At 37.0% G+C, this 19,973-nt stretch overlaps 1 long non-coding RNA gene across 1 annotated transcript; it reads left to right on the top strand.

Moving 5' to 3' along the window:
• The first annotated feature begins 3,033 nt into the window (after positions 1–3,033).
• LOC116440167 lies at positions 3,034–18,777 on the top strand. Its single transcript, XR_004238443.1, has 3 exons — positions 3,034–3,345; positions 16,084–16,227; positions 16,810–18,777. It is a non-coding gene; the product is annotated as an uncharacterized LOC116440167 (long non-coding RNA).
• Positions 18,778–19,973: the final 1,196 nt, after the last annotated feature.

Raw genomic sequence — 19,973 nt, 5'->3', positions numbered from 1 at the left:
GTTAGAAGTAGATGTTCTTGATTACTGTCTGAATCTTGAACCAAGAGCCCAAATTCCCAGCTGAGATCTGTTTCCCAGGGTTGCATTTAGCCCCATGGGCAGGCAGCATTACCTACCTGCACTTGCTATGTCTGTTACTGTAAAACCTGCTCAGGCTTTCTCGCTCTAAACATAGGCGTGAAGAGAAACTGCGACCTTACACCACAAAGGCTTTAGAGAAGTGACAGAATTTCTCACTAGAATGACCAAAATATATAAAGAGAGGGATTTACTGTGCATTAGTAATAATATGACCCTTCAGGGTCAGCCTTGTACTCTGAAACTTTTTAATGAAATACTGCATACCGTTTAGCTAGCAGAGTAACAAGGTATGTTTGGGCAGGGGACCGGCATTTAAAGCAAACTAGTTATTGTATGTCTCCAACTATATACTCCTATTACCTACATTAGCTAAAATACAGACTTAGAATAAAGTTCCCTGAAGTATAATGTACATGTGTATTGGGTATACATATTTTCTCTTTGTAGCTGTTTACATGTTCCAAATTTTTTGGTGTAGACAAACAGCTTTTTAAATATACTGGCCTAAGTGATATATTATCCTGAAATAATCTATGCCCTCCTCTTCTCTTCTCTCAACTACCATATGTGAAAGCAGTTTTTATCAGCATAAACTTCCTGAACAAACTTTAAATCTTAACTTTTGTAGATGTTACAAAGAAAGTCAGTAATGCCTTTTACTGCTTTGGCTTTAAAGATTCCTTTTTAACTTTGCTCCCTTTGCCTTTGTGATTCCAAATTGGAAGATGGAGTACTCATGTTACTGAGATATTTAAAATTAAAAGTAGTAAAAACTTACTCAAATTTTAAAACAAACCAATCCCAAACCTTCTGCCCTACACTCCTGTTCCTTTTTCAATAACTGAAGAAATCTTTCTTTTTGTATGGAAATATCTGGGGGGAAAATGCACCTTCTCCTTTCCTGTTAAACAAATACTCTTCCTGTATTTCTTCTGCTCAATACATGGGCAATTAAATAGAAGTATAAAGGGCAGGAAAAAGCAAAATAATAAATTTTTAAAATCTTGATTCTCCTTTCTTACCAAACAAAAGATAGCAGCTAATATTACACAAGGCAAAGTAAAATATAGCAAAGTGGATCCTCCCTTGATTTGTACTATATCAATATTTTCTTATAGACTTATTTATGGTTTCAGTGTTCTAGCTGAAATGTGAAAAGTTACGGAGACAAACCTTATTACAAATGTCCTGCATTATCATGACTGTAACAAACCAGTTTGCTCCTTTAGTTTTACTGATGGTTACCACATCCCACTAGTCTGCATTACCTGAATCTGCTCTAAAAGCACAAAAAAAGTGCAAATGCCAATGCCCTTTTTTCACTTCAGATTCCATAATAAGCTCTCATAAAGCCAATAATGCTTTCCCACTTCTAATAGTTCAGCATTGATTTCTATTACATATAGAAGTGGTCCTTCAGGTTTTAGACTTTTCTTTTTTCCCCTCAACATTTTCATTACTGGTAAATGACAATTAGACTTTCGGAAATTTAATCCATAAAAATTATAAGTGAATATGCTTTTTAGAAAATTTTCTTATTCTGTGTTGACTTTGTCATTTCAATAAAGTCCTTTGAAACTGAATCCAAATGATCTTTTGTGGCACTTTATAAATGATCCTTAGAAACAGTCCAAAGAAAAAGGCCAGAAAAGCAGAAAATGATGCCACTGGGTTCTTCCAAGCCTCCTACCTCTCTTGGTAAATACTGCATCAAAGTTTACCCTTTAAGACAAACAGTTTCCCTGCTCTTAAGTGTGGTGGTTTTAGTTTGTTTCTAACAGTTTCTCAATTGAGTCTGCCAGCAGGCCCATGGTCTTTCCAGCAGTGATAACAGTGTGCAATACATGACTCTTTTGTACACAGCTTCCCTGCCTCTTTCTGTGTCACAGCTGGCTCTGTATGCCATTACGCAGAAATCCAAGGCTAGGGCTTTAGCCAACTCCAAATTTCAGCTATTATTGCTGCACCATTAAATAGCTTCTGAATTTCAATTCTTCAACAGCTTCAGCATAAAAGACTGCATACTCTATCTCCATCTTTTTAGCTAGTCTTTTTCCCTTTATCTCCTCTAATAAATCACTCAGACAGACTTCCCTCTTCTGAAGTGCAGTATACTCTGCTAATTATTTGTATAAAATAAATATTTTTAAAAAAATATATAACTTAATTATCACTATATTCTGCATAGCTTTAAAGTTAGCACTCATTTGCATTGCAGCAGAACCTGATGGGCCCCACAGGGACCAGGGTATTATTGTGCTTATTGCTGTAGGAACACAGAACAAGGATCAATCTCAGCCCTAAACAGCTATTAGCTGCGTCAGGCAGAAGGATTGTTCTACCTTGTTTAACAGATGAGGTACCAAAGTACAGAGATTAAACAATTTGCTCAAGAAAATCCATGGCAGAACTGAACCCAGGTCTCTTAAATCTGAGCCAGATGTCCAGTTCCGAATATGTCCATTTGTCTTCCTTAGGATGAGTCACATTCTGTAAATATCTGTGTCTTATCTGCTGTCTCAGTGTACCCTGGCTCAGCAGAGATTTCCTGTAGCTATCAATATGAAAATCTTTCATTTCTGCTCTCCTCACACATTAAAACTTTGAAACTTCTGGACATTCAAAACTGTTGAATTTTTAAAAAATTGTAGACTGTCACCAATGCCAGAGCCAGAGTTTCATGTCTGACAGAAGAACTGGCACAAACACAATTCACATTCATTGCTGTAAACAAGATGTAGTGGAGAAGCATAGCAGCAGCCATGACTGTCACATATCACCATTGCTCTACTTGCTTATAATTAATTCCTTGTGAAAGGTACAATTATAATAAAACTATTCAAAATAATCTCCCAACCAGTGTTTCTGCCTGGAAACAACACGTCACAGTCAGGAGAATGGTTTCAGCTAACAACACTCCCCTTGTTCTGTACCAGAGCCAACAAGCTGCACTGCAACCAGGCAATCCACAATAATGAGCTTACTGGAAGCATCTGTAATGGGAACCGAACCTCTAATTTCAAGATATTTCAGAAATAGAGCAGGGACAGAAGAACATACAATGGAATATGGGATATTTGTACCAGAGTTACTTGTGAGGTGGTCTGTATCTGTATGTATGTTAACCAGTGGCTCTTATACCATCCTCAGCAGAGAACATTATTGGTCAGGGTGAGTATTCAAGGTTTTGAAGAAAAACCTGGACTATGGGACTGCTTTCTGAATTCATGTTACCTGGAAACTAATCTCCTCAAAGATGGGAAGGTAAATAATTGCTTATGCTATTTTGGATATAATCTTATTCTTTGATACCTTAATATAAACAGGAATAACATTATGTTTAAAATTGTCTTCTTTGAGGGTGGTGTACTGAAATAGCTTTGTCAGAAGTAGAAACATCAACAGAGCTACACTGCTACTTTTACATGTGGTAGTATATTTTGCTGTGCTCCGTGCCGTACTGAATCATCTAGACACATCCTAAAGGGCCCCAGGGTGTCAGGGGGTTGAGGCATGAAATATCTGATTAATAAGGTCAGTTGGTCAATTCTTTCCTTCTCAGGTCACAGAACAGGAAGAAGTGATCCTTGCAGACCCGTAGGATTTTAAGTAAAATTTCTGAATTGGAGTGTGGTAAATCAGATTTGAATCCTTCCTACCTGAAACACCCTTAGCTCATTTTGTTCAGAAGGAAGTTTTACTGCAAGTCATTTTGGACTGTGGCATTTAACAGGGAAAGTCCACATGGAAGAATTAAAAAATTCAGTGGGCAGAATAGCAAACTCATACAAGCACAACACTGTGATTTCTTTTCTGAGCCACAGGGAAGAACAGAAAGGGACATCCTTCTGCTGCTATTAATGACAGACTATTCCCCCAGAAAGTTAAGACATCTTAAAAAAAAGTTTTAGACTATGTTCATGGTTCCTTGTGCAAAGCCATGTTAGGAATTTCCATGCATCTCTGAAAAAAACCCACAGTATAAGTAATTGTGCTGGTCAGTGTAATTAACTTAGGTGCAACCCTAGTGACTAGAGGGTCCTGTTTTGAATCTTTGCAGTTACCTCTAACAGCTCAGACAGGAGGATGGTCTGAAAGTTAAAACACTCCATGGGAAGGTGAAAAGTGTGTCAAGCAGAAGCTGGATTTGAATCTCAGCCTCCATTACCCCAGCTCACACTTGCACTGTGATCCACTGGGGAAGGAGCCTGACACTGTGGTGTCTCACACCTCTCCATAGCACCTCCATGAAGGAAATGTTTTAGAAGGCCATTCCCAAGCCCTGGGAGTCTAATGTATTTCTTGACTATTTTTTATGCTTACGTGTTATTATTAAAAGGGGGAAAACCAGACAAAATATACAGCAATGCATTTGCCTAACTTCTCAGCGCAGAAAACTCAAGAACATTTCATAATCATGAAATTAGAAATTTATGTATATGTTAAAAAATTTAAATATTATATAGATTATAAATTTATGTATATATAAAAATATTTATAGATTACAATTTGGATTTATTAACATAAACACTAATACAGAATTCTGTTTCGCTACATAAGACTAGATCGTGCATCATTCATTTGATGGCTAAAAGAAATAAAATTGAATATTATTTGTTGCTCTATCTTCTGCAAAATATTATAGAATTGTGGAAACTTTTTGTACTTTACCTATTTATTTGCTTTACAATTAATACTTTTCTTTCTTTTTTAACTTTTCCCCAATGTCTTTCAACTGCAGTTAGAACTGTAAACAGAGTCATCTCTATTGAGAGAGGTTGTACTTAATGAAAAAGAGCTGGAGAAGTAATAATTTCTATAAGAGCTGTTCAGATAAGGTCCAGAAGGCTCATAAAGGCACTGCATAGCTTATCACTCAAATTTACTTCTCACAATGTATTTGGTAATATTCTTCTTTTGTCTTGCTACATAGAAAACGCAAAAATAAAAAATTCCTAATATTTTATTCTTTGGAGTAATAGTAAATCATGTTGCTGATTCTTTCCTATCTACTGTGCAGAGAACTTCTCCTCTACACAGGATCTTGCCAGAAATACTGGCTCACTTACTGTTAAGGGAAGTAGGCTGTGATTTTCACATCTGCTTGCAACTTCACAGAAAAGGATGATTGAAGGAAAATAAAAATGTCATATATTTTTCAGCTTATAACTGGATTTCACTAGCCTTGTTTACAGTAGTAATGCCACTGAAGTTGAAATATGAGTTCAGTTTTGGTAATGTGGAAGTTAAGGTCCAGCAGATTTCTCTGTTGTGAAAGACTGTGCCTTTCAAATTCCCTGTAGGAAACCGGACTTAAACATGAAGTGCTTAACATTTAAAGCTACAGTGGGTAAATAAGTATGGACTTTAAAAAGCTGTGCATACTTCCATGTAATGTTAAGAGCAATACCTCTTCAATGAAAAGTGATTGTCCATGAATAAAAGGTAGTAGGAATTTCTCTTGATGCCAATATTCTCTGAAGGCATAAAACCTCTATCAAATGTGGACAAGCAAGCCAAGTTCCTTGCTAAATGTCAAGCAAATGGTCAATTATTCCTAAACATGATCTGAGGAGGCTTTTGAGGAGATGGTGCAATGCAACCATCTGGAACCAACTGCAACCAGCAACGTAAAACGGTACTCAATAGCATACGTAAATACATGTAAATACCAAAACCACCTAGCTCCCAAAGCTATTTATTTTAATATTTATATGGGTTTAAATAGTATTACTGATGTTTTTTTCTTTGAATTGTCACCTCTCTGGCAGTTATGTGAGAAGCTGTTAATGTAGAACAGGTTTAAAATATCAGTAAAAAAATCTAACTACATAAAAAAGCACACTTTTTTTATTTCTTTACTTTTTTCTTCCTATAGTCATTCATCATTCATTTGTCTTGTCAACACTTTACCCTTTATGCCACATTTCCTTTCACTCAGTGTCTTACCTTAACCAGTGATATTCTCTATGAATTCATCTGTCTGAGACAAAGAAAATAAAATGCATTGTAGCTGGGTTGCAGCTTCCTGAAATTTCAACAGTGTCCATAATCACTCAAAGACAGGAAAAAAGAGAAGGGCAACAAAAACAAGGGCTTTGTTTTTCACTATATTCCTACACTGATGTTTGTCTTTGATGATAAAAACAATCTCACTTTCCATTGTTACTCAGCCTTTGACTTTTTCTGCCCCTCAACACATTGGTCAGTACCAAAGTTTCTTGCAATCTATTGCACAACTGATACAATATGTTTACCGGGGCCACCAAATCCTCTCATAAAATTCACTAAATTTTATGCCAGCAAGTTGAAAGCTTCTGCTAAGCTTCAAGTGGAGGAGTCCATATTTCATTACCAAAACACCCAATTCTTGATATGCAACTTCTTAAATTATCCATTCCTACTATTCATTGTTTTGCATTATTTGTGAATGTCTGAAAGTATAATCAACTCAGTCTGAAAGTATAATCATGACATAGATCATGAGCTGTCTCTAGATTAGTAAATATTGAAGGACAATCAAAGCAGTTCCATTGAGAAAAACAGCAGGTGACAATGACCTGATGCCCACACCATCTGTGTTTCAGGCATTGCACTTCAGCTGGCTGAAGTGTGGTCCTGTGAACTGAAAACCCATTAAGACCACACTAATTGTACATTTTCTGGTTCAGTTTCACCTGAAAGCAATCAATTTTGCACACTTTAAGCTTTTATATGATTGAACCAAACTCAGTTAGCAGACAGATTTGCTGCAAAAACACAATTCTAATCTAAACCAAAACACTAAGAGAGCTGAAGGCAGTTTCACTTCACATTTTTGTGCATTATGTGGCTCCTTATAATAGTTTGTTGATTAATGTTGAACTCCTAGCATTTCTTTAAAAATCCTAGCAAGAAAACTAGTTATTCTCAGAACTTGAGTAATGTTTTCTTTTTCATTTATTAAGATTTTCAATTCTATCTAATTTCTCTCAACATTTATTACAAAGTCCTCAATAGGCAAAAAATAAAATTCCCTAGGAAGTATGTCTCCCTAGTAAAATAGATTTTGAATGGTCTAAAGCTTAAAATGGCTAGCCTGATATAAAACTTAGTTTTATAGTATTATGCAACAAGCATACATTTCTAAGAGTTAGGAAATCATAGTTTTGAAAAATTTTACCTAACAAGAATTTTTAGACTAGGAAATTAAAAAGAAAGCCATTTTCAAAAAATTAATTTGGTCGTGACAAGCAGCATTTATAATTGTTAAACTGGAGCAAGATACAAACTAAAATTCTACTTACTTGTTTTCAGGATTTCTCTTGATTTTTTTTTCCTGTTTTCTAAAGTGTTTTGTTTGTGGTTTTTGGTTGTTTGGTTGGTTTTGTATCTTTGGTGTCCTCAAATAAGTTGAAATTGGCTTTGTATTCTACATGTAGGATCATTCAAGTGGGAAAAAACCCCAAGCAACAAAAAAGCCAAAAGCACCTCACATTAATATGTTTTATTTTAAACTGCAAAGGGTTTTAAAAATGTTCATTTATGCACCCAGAGTGAAGTTTAAAACCCTTATATTTTGCTGATAGACATTTTAGAATTAAATCCAGCAGCTCTAGAGTTGGGTTTAAAAACAAAGAGCACATCTCATATTTGGATGGAAATTTACCTCTGAGATGATTGCACAGAAACATATACAATTATGAGTGACTGGCTTTCTGCAGATCATCTCATAACACCAGTGTCACAGAGCCTTTCCATAAAAAGCAATTCTGCTTTTATGTTATGATTATTAATACTGCTGTGGGTGGTTATGTGAATTGCAGACAGATTTTGCTTGACGCTCTCGGAAACTGTGACTAATATGAAAAATTCATAGGCTTAAAAGAAGTTGATCAATCTTTTAAAGAGTTCTTAATTTGTTCAAACTTTCAATTAAACGTTGCTAAAAGTGGGGTTTTTTTTAAATAATCCTAGAATTTAATGTATTTCCAGGTATGTTTTACACTAGTCAATATGTAAAATCAAATCTATATAAATCTTGGAATATATTATCTTATGGTATTATAGCTTTCTCTACATCACTGGAACTGTGACAATAGACCAGATGGTAATTTCAAAACTGTCATTTTATCAAGTTAATGCTTTGACTTTTGAATATTCCACCTAATTTTAATAATGTATGCATGTCTAGGATTATCAGGGGAAAAATAGCAAATTAAATATCACGTTAATGGATTTTTTCCTACTTTTTTAAGGTTAGAAATAAAATTCTATTGCTTATTAGCACAATTACACAAATATTTGGTGAGGAGTGCTCCTTCTAGGAGTTTACTTCCTGTAAACTGACAGGAGAGCTCTTCCAATTTCATTAATTCTAAGCAAAAAGGAATTTTCCAGTCCTTTTTCAGCTTCTTACCTAAGTTCAGCTTGCCTTAAGTAGTGATTAAGGACAAATAAAATTATGTGGTTTCAAACAGTAGGCAGTAAAGAACCTAGAATTCTAGGTTCTAACTAAATACTAGAGGAAATAGGGGGCAGGAGGAATAAGAACAGCAATACTGTTTTATATATGGTCAGAAGTGAGTGAACATAAATCTGTTTTGAGGTGAAGGGCTGTATAATATCACCATTAACGTGAGCACATGTAAACTGTTTCTTGGCCATATGGGAAACAGAGAGCCTAAGAGCCATACTGGAGAGATGTTGTGCTCTGTACTTTCTATTACTACAGAATATGAAATATGAGTGCCTCACTAGGAGATTGCTAAGTTGAATTAGCATTTTTTACCTACAATCAGAGGGTTTCCACACCTATTCTTCATAAAAGTGGAGGTCTGTCAATGTTGCAAATCTACAGGATATACCCAGCTACTGTAGAATTCTCATTAAGGGACAAACAAAATCCAGTTAGTATGTATAACTGTACTTAGGTTCATTATCCCACATCTGGCTACTCTGGAATAGACAGTAGTGGATGAAAGACAACAAAAACTTGTCTTAAATTATATGTTAAGACAGCACATTAAAGCCTAAGCACTGCACAAAAATAGAGAGCCAAGACAATACATATTCTGTTTGTTAATTCACTCATCAACCCTTTGTCTGCAGTTGAAAATTCCTAAAACACAGTGTAGATAACACAGCTGGTAATGTTTAATTAAAATATTTCTTCTGCTTTGGTGAAACTTAATTCTCTATTGAATCATATTCAGAAACATCTCCTTTGCTGAGAAACAATCAGGAAAGGAAGCATTCCCAAGTGTGCACCCCCTTCCCCATACCTAAAAAAATATCAGAGATTATCTCAGTTTTATTGTCAGGAAATACCACCACAGAAGCAAAAGACTTCAAAGCAGAATAATCAGGAAGTTATTCCTTTCCTCATGAGTCCCCTTCAGAAGGATGTTCTCAAGCTATTGTAGAATCTTCAATCAGTCCCCAAACACCACTGGGACAAGAATGGAAAATAACCAAGTTTTTCACACTTTAAAAGAATCAGAAAACTTTAGCAACTTAATTTGGGTAACTAACAGAACTGCAACTGAACAGATTCTATGATGTCACACAGATTGCCAAAAGTTTGCCAAACCTGCCATTCACCAATTGCTTACATGCACATAGAGGACTTTTTGCACAAATAGTTGAAGGTGACTCTTTGTGGAAATTTATTGAAAGCAGAAATACCACCTGCATGAATACCACCCTACATACCAGAACCCAAAGAGTAGATGATGGCTTCTGAACATGTTACAGGACAGACTTTGATCATCCAACACTATTTGCACAACACTAGCAACTAGTGCAATCAGAGTTTAACCTCTTCCAAAAATTATCTGAATTGTGCAAGCTGTTCTTTCAGTGCAAAACTTTGTCATCTCTTGCTCACTTAATAGCAAGGAAAGGCCAGCAGGTCTGCTTTTGCCAAACACCTACAAGTGTTTTCACTCTCACAAACACAAACAGCACAGAAACCATCTCCTCTCTATGGGGCTCCTTAACATTACAGCAAATTACTGCTGCGAAATGATTTAGCAGTAGGGCTTTCCAGAGAGAGCACCTTTATAGAAAGACAGATGATGCAGCAGAAGCCTAGAAACCTTAAAAACAATTAGATTTGAAGTCTTTGTAGGATCAAACTCAATGTAATATCAGATCAAAACAACATTTGTGTGATAGGCTTGTGAACATCTAATGAAAAATGAGCTGTAAGTTTAATTTTCTTCCCAACCCCATCTTAAGTATCAAATTCTTGTTCTTGTTTAAAGCTCATAGCAAGCTAACACTATCTTTAAAAAAAGGCCTTGAATGTGACCTTTAGAAAGACCTTGCAACTAATGCTGTTTCCAGTCTGTAAACAGCAGCCTACAAACCATCTTGACTTGAAAAAGCATAATGATTTAGAAACTATTTAAGAAGCTACAGAAAACTGTCAGAGCAAAGTAACAGATGCAAAGGAGTAGGTGTCAATCACTTAACTTATGCATTATAACCTTCAACCAATACTGCTTGAGCTTCTTAAAATGCAAAGTTATTTTCAAAGAGCAAAACAAGTCCTTGATAAAGATTCCCTTTTGTTCCTATCAGCATTTTCCAGATCAATACAGTCCACAAACTGCAAGTTGGTCCTCTCTCTTCTTCACCAGCTACATGTCGTTTTCTGAATGACATCAATGTCCCTCTAGCAAGTTTCAAAGGTGAAATCCTGTCAAACATGCGGTGAAGATGTTTGAAGCACCTTCAGCATAAGCAAAGATCACCGATAAAATTGTTTCAGAAAACTATCTATGCCCTGGCATAAGCTAGGCTAGTAAAATTACATTATTCACTGTGATGCTTGATCATTGCAGCACAAGACTGTGATTTATTAAAAAATATGCAGACTTCGTGTATGGAGTCTGGCCAAGCTGGAGTTCATTTTCTCTTAGCAGCCATCACAGGGTACTGTGCTTTGCATGAGTAGCTGTAGAGGCATTGATAACCACACCAGTGTTTTGGCTACTGATGAGCAGCGCTGGCACAGCACAGCACTGTTTTTTCGAGATCCTGGGAGGGGACACAGCTAGTACAACTGACCCAAATTAACCAAAAGGATATTCCATACCATATGAATACGTATCAGCTCAGACAGAAAAGCAAAAGGAGGGAGGAGGAATGGGGGAGCATTTTGTCATTTTACAATGTTTGCCTTGCTGAGGGACCACTACCGTGGCTGAAGCCCTGCTTCCCAGGAAGTGTCTTGAACATCACTCACAGATGGAAAGCAGAGATTGTTTTTTTGTTTTTCCCCTTTGCTTATGCACACAAACTTTCTTTTTTCGTGCTTTAATAAACTGTCTTGTCTCAACCTGCTTAATTTTTTTCCATCTCATTTTTCTCTCCCCTGTCCTACTGGAAAGGGGAGTGATAGAGCAGCTGGTGAGTACCTGGCATCAAGCCAAGGTCAACCCTACAGTCATTTTTAGCACCCAGGGAGGAACCAAAAAGACTGCAGTGTGTTGACCCTGGCTGGATTCAGGCACCCACCAGAGCAGCTCTCTCACGCCCCTCTGCAGCTGGACCGGAAGAGGAAATATAATGAAGGGTTTGAATGAGTTTGAGATAAGACTGGGAAGGATCACTCATCAAATACCGTCATGGGCAAAACAAGCTCAAATTAGAGATATTAAATGAATTTATTACTGACAAGATCAGAAAAGGATAATGAGAAGTAAAATAAGATCTTAAAACCACCTTCCTCCCCACCCCTTCCTCCTTCCTAGCACTATCTCCTACCCCAGCAGCGCAAGGAGACTGGGAATGGGGGTTATGGCCGGTTCATCACCCGAGGCTTCTCCCAGTGCTCAGGGAGAGGAGTCCTTCCCTTGCTCCACCATGGGATCTGCCCCACGGGAAACATTTCTCCATGAGGTTCTCCAACACGCTGCTCTTACGCCTCTCTGAGATCTGCTGTTTAGCTGGTTCTCAATACATGTCACTGCCCACTCATCCAGTCCACACTTCCTGAGTTTGCCTAGGAGGATTTTGTGAGACAGTGTCAAAAGCCTTGCTGAAGTCAAGGTAGACAATATCCACTGCTCTTCCCTCAGCCACCCAGGAAGTTGTTTCACCACAGAAGGCAATCAGGTTTATCAGGTATGATTTACCTTTAGTGAATCCATGCTGACTACACCTGATCATCTTCTTGTCATCCATGTGGATAGAGATGGTCTCCAGAATGAGAGATCATCACCTTCCCATAAATTTAGAGTTGGAATTACATGCAATATCTGGTCATGCAAGTACTCCATCATTAATGTGATCATTGCTTATCTTCAAGTTAGAATATTAGCCCACACATGTGTCCAGAAGTTGTGTCATTTCCATTTCCTTTCTTTAGAAGAAGTATTAGACTGTCATCTTTCTTCTCTCAAACACTTGGAAAGCCTTTCTGTAAAATGTGAAGATTGTAATGAGTTCATTTGTCACAGTGCTTATCAAAATGTGATTTGTGTCTCCTTAAGGCTCTATAGTTAAAACTACCTAGATACTCTACATAAACTTTGGGAAATATGTATCTTAAATCTTCAAAGCATACAGGAGCATAACAGTTGTCAGGGCTAATTCTAGAAATATGTCCAGATTGTCTGTTAAAATATGGATTTTGCACGCAGGCCTATAACTTAAACATAACATGTAGAACTGTCTTGTAATCAGGGTGTATCTCATTCAAATAACCAGCTTTCAGCATCTCTAAAAGGTGGTGATTAGAAAGAAAGGAAATTAGTTACTTTTGAGACATAAGTGAAACAAAAGAAGGAAACCTCCTCAGATTTCACTTTCTATTTATTGCTGAAGTACAATACCTCAGTACAAGCACTAATCAAACGCTATTCATAGGTAAAATGTAACCTTTGATTGTTTCTACCAGAGGAATGAGAAATACTCTAATTTCTGGGTTGTAGATGCATTATGCAGAGTGTGAGAATAGAGGTCTAATGATAAACTCTTGCAGCTTAACAAAGAAATATTCTAACAGTTCTGGGGCGTCTTAAACTTTCTCCAGGTAGCATGTCATCCCCAAGAAAGCTAAGAGCAAGGTAATTACATCACCTGTCATGAGATCACAGGACTCAGGCTCTATTTATTTAGAATCATCTTTATTAGAAAAATAACAGTTTTCCTTAATTTAGGTAAGAGTTAAAAAACCCAAACAATGAGGAATTGAAGCAGCTATATAAAGAAAACTTAAGAAAAGGTAATTTTAGTTTTCTGAGAAGTTTCTTTCTGTATTAAGTTCTGTACCTTATCTAACCTGTGAGACTGGAACTAGGCTTCCCCACCATAAGTTTAGAGAATACTGATAACTATTTTTTCACACATTATTTAAAGATGGACACCTCTCATGCAGCAGAGAGTAGTGATGAGAACATTTCCTGTTTGCTCTTTCCATGCCCAGGAATTCCCATTTTTTGTTTTATTCATGTTTGTAAAACTTCCCATCTTTTATAACTGGTAGAAGTGTTTCGCACACTAACATTGTCATTTTAAGTAACATGCTTCCTATCTTGATAGGAAGACAAACAAGAATTCATTTTCTTAAAGCTCATTTCAAGAAAATATAATTAAAAAATATTTCTTGACATTGTTACAATTTTAGAATCACCCTGACTGGCTCATTTCCTTACTGTTCCTACTACAAAGACAAAAAAAAGCAATACATTGCAAATTTGGTATTAGGTCCTTAGAAGAACTGATCTTCCTTTACATTTTTTTTTTTTTTGGAAATTCATCACAATAAAATTTTTTGAAAACACCAGTTATTCCCAATTGAAATTATTGGCTTTTCTTGACCTCAATATCTGACAATAAGCAAGCATCACATCAAGAAAAGTAAATTATTTCTCTGAGATTATGTAAAATAAAAAGCACTGCAACAGAGAGACATACATTCAGTTAAAAGAATTTTCTTACAAGTCCTGGTTCTTACAGATATAAAACTTGGCTAAAACATAAAATGACATTCTCATTAAAATAATAGTTTCATTTTAGATAGACTAAGTTGCTTTAATTAATAACATAATATTTGAAGACATTTAAATGAGGATTTTAACGAAATAATTATGAAAGTAACATTCAGTTTTCTGGCTTTAAGAGATGTCACTCATTCTGAATTGCAACTGAGTAATTAGGAGTGGTGACTTATGAAGATATCTGCACAGAATGAAGAAAAAGCAAGAATGGATTGGTTCTGGGCAAGACTTGAAATGATCAGATTTTGGGTACATGTTCATCTTATTTATGGATTTATATATATGACTGAGAGAATACCAAGCTTCAGTTTCAAATTCAGGAAGAATAGGGAAAAGTAGTCAGCATATTCACAAAACTTAGACCCTCCTTGTCAGAAAAAGCTGTTTGTTCTCTTTGAACTGTTAACTGAGGGAACGTCAGCACATATTAACTCTCTCAAGCTGAAGTTCAGGACACCAATTGCAAAAGGCTTTTAAGAAAATATCTTGGAATTTGCTGGAAGCTCATCCCTATCTTTCTCACTTTGCTTGCATATTGTTCTCTATTCTTCCACACAATCTCTGTATTTTAAGTGGCCAAAAATCCTTTATGGGGGAGGATAGTCACTGTAAGATTAAGGCTTTGAAATCTCTGTGCATAACCTGATATACAAAAACAGCTGCTCAGCATCCTCCTGTATCTGAATTAAAACAACCAATACATCCCTCAAGCTTTAATTACTCACAGTTTTTCATCACTTCACTGAAAAAAAATTATTCTGGTAACATCAACAATTTATTGTTTAAGGACAAAGTACCTACATCCTTGCATTGGAAATTTGAGTAAAAAAATAGCCTTACCAAAAATACACTGTCAGCAGTCCATTCTCCAGAGAAGAATCACAGCTTCTTAATTCCTGACTTTGTTGTCACTATTTAATATTGAGGGAAATTCCCTTAGTTTTCCCACTACAGAAATATAAAGCTAAGTAGTCATGTGTGACTCCTTCGTTACCACCAAACAACTAAAGAAGCAAAATCAATGCTAGGATTGCAAAAGTTTTTGTACATGCTTTCCCTGAAAACAAACAAGGTTAGCTAGCGTAACCAGTTCTCTGCACACTTGAACAATCACAAAAACTAGACACACACATGCACAAAACCAAGACAGAACAAAACAAACAAACAAACAAAAACCACACAGACCATTCAGCTATTTTTTGTCGCTGTTGTCCCCAGCAATGGCGAGAAATGACACAAGTCCAGGATCAGGTTCAAAGGCCAGAAATGGCTATATTTAATTATATAATTCAGCTTATATAGCTTTGTTTGCAAGGGCGGCATAAAACCATTGGATGCTTGACCATCTACCTCCCAGAGGGATTGGCTGAATGGCATAACACCCACGTCCAAAATATTTTTACCAGTGAACCAAAACAAGTCCATGCAGGTGTGAGATAGAGTTAGTTTACAGAACCGTCTTCCACTGTTTCTCAGCTAAAGCATGACAAAGGAAAATGTCACAAAATGCTTCAGCAGCTGGAAAATTCCTCTGCTCCTGCTCTTTAGCATCTGCAATTTTTCCTTGTCTTGCCCAGTTTTCTGTACATCAGTATACTGTCCTCTTCTTCTTGTGTCCAGAAGAGAAATTAATGCATAGAAAAAGTAATGTAAAGGGGAGAGATGCAGAAAGAAAAAAAAAAAATTACAAGGAAAGAAGTAAGGAAACAATAGAGAAATTTTGTAAAAGAAGACGAAATTAGTGGAAGGTAGATATGTCAGTCAGAAATAAAAGCAGAAACCATGACATTCTAGTAGCTAAGGAGTCCTTGCAGCAGCAGAACTACATTGAGTTATTCTCAGCTTGGATATTCTAAGTCAGGGGATGCAAACAAACAAACACTAGTTTGTCAGGAATCTTGTAGGATAACATGCTTTAACTTGTTATTGTCTACATCTTAATAAGTCCGTGTGTTTATGGAGCTAAAAAGAGCACATATGAAGGATTCTGAAGCATTTCCTTCTTTTCTAGGCAAACCAGAATTTGTATTTTCCCCTGAGCAGAGTGCAATACTTTACAAGGCTATTACGGCATTTTTTAGAAGACCCCAATGACCCTGCCACAGTCATTTATTCAAAATCCCTAACTCAAAGCCTGAATCTAGATTTAAAGTGGGTAAGTAATAGAGGATGCAATTATGATCCTACTGTGAAAATGAGAAAAATGTTGCCCATTAGACTAAATCTTTAATCTTTCCATCACTGAAAGTATTTCTTCTCCATAATTCAATTACAGATTTTTAAGTGAAATAATGTTCAGATTCAGCAAGAAGTCAGATATCCTTTCTGCTTCCTGACACTATCTCGTACTTGTTCTTAAATGTTCCCATTTACATGTTTTGTAGCTTGGAAACTGTAACTTGCTCACTATACCATTCATTATTGTTCAAAACTACACACTCAAGAAATCTTTACATGAACAAATTCATAATTAATGAACAAATTATCCAAAGTGAGTATCAAAGTCTCCATAGTGGAAAGGATACCTATGGGCACTTGGACGGAGGTACTGTTTTTCTGGTCAAACGTGAAGTGTTTAAGGGCAGACACACAAAGGGTTTTATTAGAATCCACTTTGACTTCAAATACATATTGCTGCAAACCATAGAAAATAATTTCTTTAAAGGAATTGTTTTCAGCTGCTTTTTTAGTACCCGAAAATTGTTTTAATCCTCTTTATTATTTCTTTTTCCTACAGATCCATCTGCCTAGTCAGGAAGGTCTCAATTCCTGTATTACTTTAAGCACTTTCTGCAACTACACCCTTCTGAAACCATCATTCTGATGCCCAAGAACTTAATCAGCTGTTGACAATGTGTCAACCACTACTGCTTTCTGAGCTTTCTCTACATGTTTTTTCCCATGAAGGGCTTTATCGGGACAGAGAAATAGAGGCCAGGTACAGCAGTGGAGGCTCTGAAAAACAGAGACACAGTGTCAAGGGAAGAGGAATATGGACATGGGAACTTAAGGGAGGAGGCACTGGCTTGTACCCGCAGCTATAAAATATCTACTAATGATTGCAGGAGTTTCGTTGTGGTCTTTTGGCTTTTTGTGTTTGTTAAAAAGAAGATCCAGAAGTAGTCAAAATCAGTTCTCAGTGCAATAAAGAAAAAATAAATAGTATATAAAAAAGTAAAAGGCATAAAATTCTCATATAACCTGGAGCTATAGACCAGTGAAGGACTAGATATCTGTAAAAGCATGTTAGGAAACATAAAAGTGACCTCAAGTGGAAGCCAAATATATAAAGAAGAAAACCACATCTATAAGACCCATCATATTCCTCACAATAAGGTACTCCAGAGACTGCTGACTTACAGTACTGCACTTTTCAGCAGTCTGAAGCTGCCAACGAGATACTGCAACGTGCTATATTTTCATAATTGTTAAATGCCTGATTTTATTTGTGTGCCTGTCACCATTGCCATTTCAATGTAAGCAGTACAGGTATCTGTGGAAATACTCACAGCTTTTTACCGGCTATGCTTGTAGCTCAATGGCTTGAAAGCTTCAGGCAGCCTAGAGAGGTAGCACGGGCAATCCAGTGTTTCAGTAGCTCTGAAAGCAGCAAATGGTAGCTGCAAAGCTGATACCACCAGTAGAAGCAAAGAGGGAGAAATATAGCCTTCAGTTGCCCAATTCCTGCAATTAGAAGCTTTCAAACAGAGACAGAGGCAGATGTTCACAGGAGGAGTGCAAGCCAAAGAAGGTGGGCCCCCTCTTGGGCCCTTCTTTTATTCGGAGAAGGGGAAAGGGGCAGACTGGGGGCGGACCTGGGGTGACCGGCCAATCAGACACTACTGAAGAGTTTGAGTTACATGTGGTTTTGCCCGCGCTTAGAACAAAGGAGTTCAGAGCACATGGCAGAGGCAAGTCCTGGCTTCTCTTGGGGAGGGGGAAGGGAAGCTCGGAACAGGCAGCAACAGGTATCCTATTAAAAATATTAACTTCTGTGACTGAAATTTGTCTGCACTTAAAGGCAAAATTTCTAACAGCTAACCACATGAAATATTTTCAGTTGATAACCCTACTTTAGATGTATTTCTCCCTTGAGGAAAAACCTTGAGGCTTTTATTTCACATTATTCACAGTTTCATGAAACATGGTATCACCAAATTTATACAAAATTCATAGTCCCTGCATTTCTTAAAAAAGAAAAAGGTCTAGGAGCACCTTCACTTTGAGCAACTTGGTCTAGGGAAGGCATACTCTGCCTACAGTACAGGGATTGGAACTGGAGGATATTTAAGGTCCCTTCGAACCCAAACCATTCTATGATTCTGTGATTTGAAGTTTTCTTAGATTAACAATGAATAGATGTGGTAGGCTAAGAGGCAAAATTTCTCTTTGCAAATGGAATCAGCTTCCCCGTGGCAGAGTAGCTGAATGTACAAGAAATAGTCTAGAAGCTACAGCAAGCAGCTCCTGTACTCCTGAGGCAAATGGCAAATACTACTACTGAGTCCTGCAAATAACACAACAAATAACCTTATTGAAAAGTCAGAGGAGAGAACTCTCAATACATGTTTTCTCTTTATGAAAAATAATTTCATTTTATTCTCCCCAAAAGAAAGAGGGTGTATTTGTTTTCTTTCTTTCTTAGAAATGCCAGTTTCTATCTAGACAAATACTAGTGTCATGAGAAACAAAAGAAAATAAAATAGAAATAACTACTAGAGAATAGAAAAATATATTCAATCTATTTGAAATGCTTCTTGTTACTGACTCTTTAATGTCAGTATGTATCATGCTGTGCTTATAGTAAGAAGAAATATTATTAACAGAGTTTGAGGAAAAAAACAATTCTTAGATGTTTTTACAGGTTAAGCCCATGTTTTCAGAGGGAGATGGACTGAGAAAGAAAAATACAGTATTTAAGAAAATTTCAGATGAAGTAAAAACAATTTGTAGTTTCTATTGCAAGTACCACCAAAATGACAGAATTTCCAAATGTTTCTAATTTTTAAATTTTGTTTTTAAGAAATATCATCCTTCATACGCTACCCCAGGAGAAAGAAAATGTTATTGAATCAAAAGGTACGTTCAGAATCTTATATAGTGCAAAAGAACTCTTTTGTGTAGAGCTCGATAAGTAACTCACTCTACTCAATTTCCTTCTACTCAAGGTAAATATTTATTTTCAGCTTTACCTAAAACTTGCTTCTGAGTATTTTAGTTAATTTCTGAACATGCTGCAGCTTCTACTTAGGGGATAGGACTCTCATGAATATGAAAGCTTGTGGTATTCAGGTTTATCTTGTCTTCAGAATAGAGTGGGAAGGGAGTATTCCACCCACATGAGGCCAAGCAACAAAACAGCACCTCCTCTGCAGCAGGGGTGTGATTTAATACCAAGGAGCTCTGGGAAGGGCATTTCACCAAGAGTCCTGCTATTGCAGTGTCCAAGTACACTGACAATGATCTGTTTTCTGCTGCATGCTAGGGGTGCAGCTGTCAGAGGCAGCCAATGCATGCAGTCAGCACAGGAAGGGGCCAGAAGCTCAGCCAAGGGTAGTAGTGACCATAGGCTGGACAAAACAGCAGTGACATGCCACAGTGCACGGTCCCCAGTAACAACCCTGAAAAAACAGCCCCTGGCCCATCAGAGGCCTCCACCCAGTGTGAGGTCCTAAGGGAAAACACACATCTTGGGCTGTGGGGTTGCCTGGTGCCCCTTGCTGGGTCTAGCATGAGGTAGGGAGACTCCTCTCCCATGAGAAGTGTGTGCTGGTAGAAACTGTTCTGTCAAGGAAGTGAACTTCAGAAGAGAAACAGTGGTCTGTGCAGCATCTAGGAAGTGGAAAAGGAGAATGGATGAGAGAAAAGCAGTGGATATTGTTTATCTTGTGTTCAGCAAGG

Source organism: Corvus moneduloides, chromosome 2, assembly GCF_009650955.1.
Source record: "Corvus moneduloides isolate bCorMon1 chromosome 2, bCorMon1.pri, whole genome shotgun sequence".
NCBI classification, from domain to species: Eukaryota; Metazoa; Chordata; class Aves; order Passeriformes; family Corvidae; genus Corvus; species Corvus moneduloides.
This window is presented reverse-complemented; position numbering and strand designations above follow the sequence as displayed.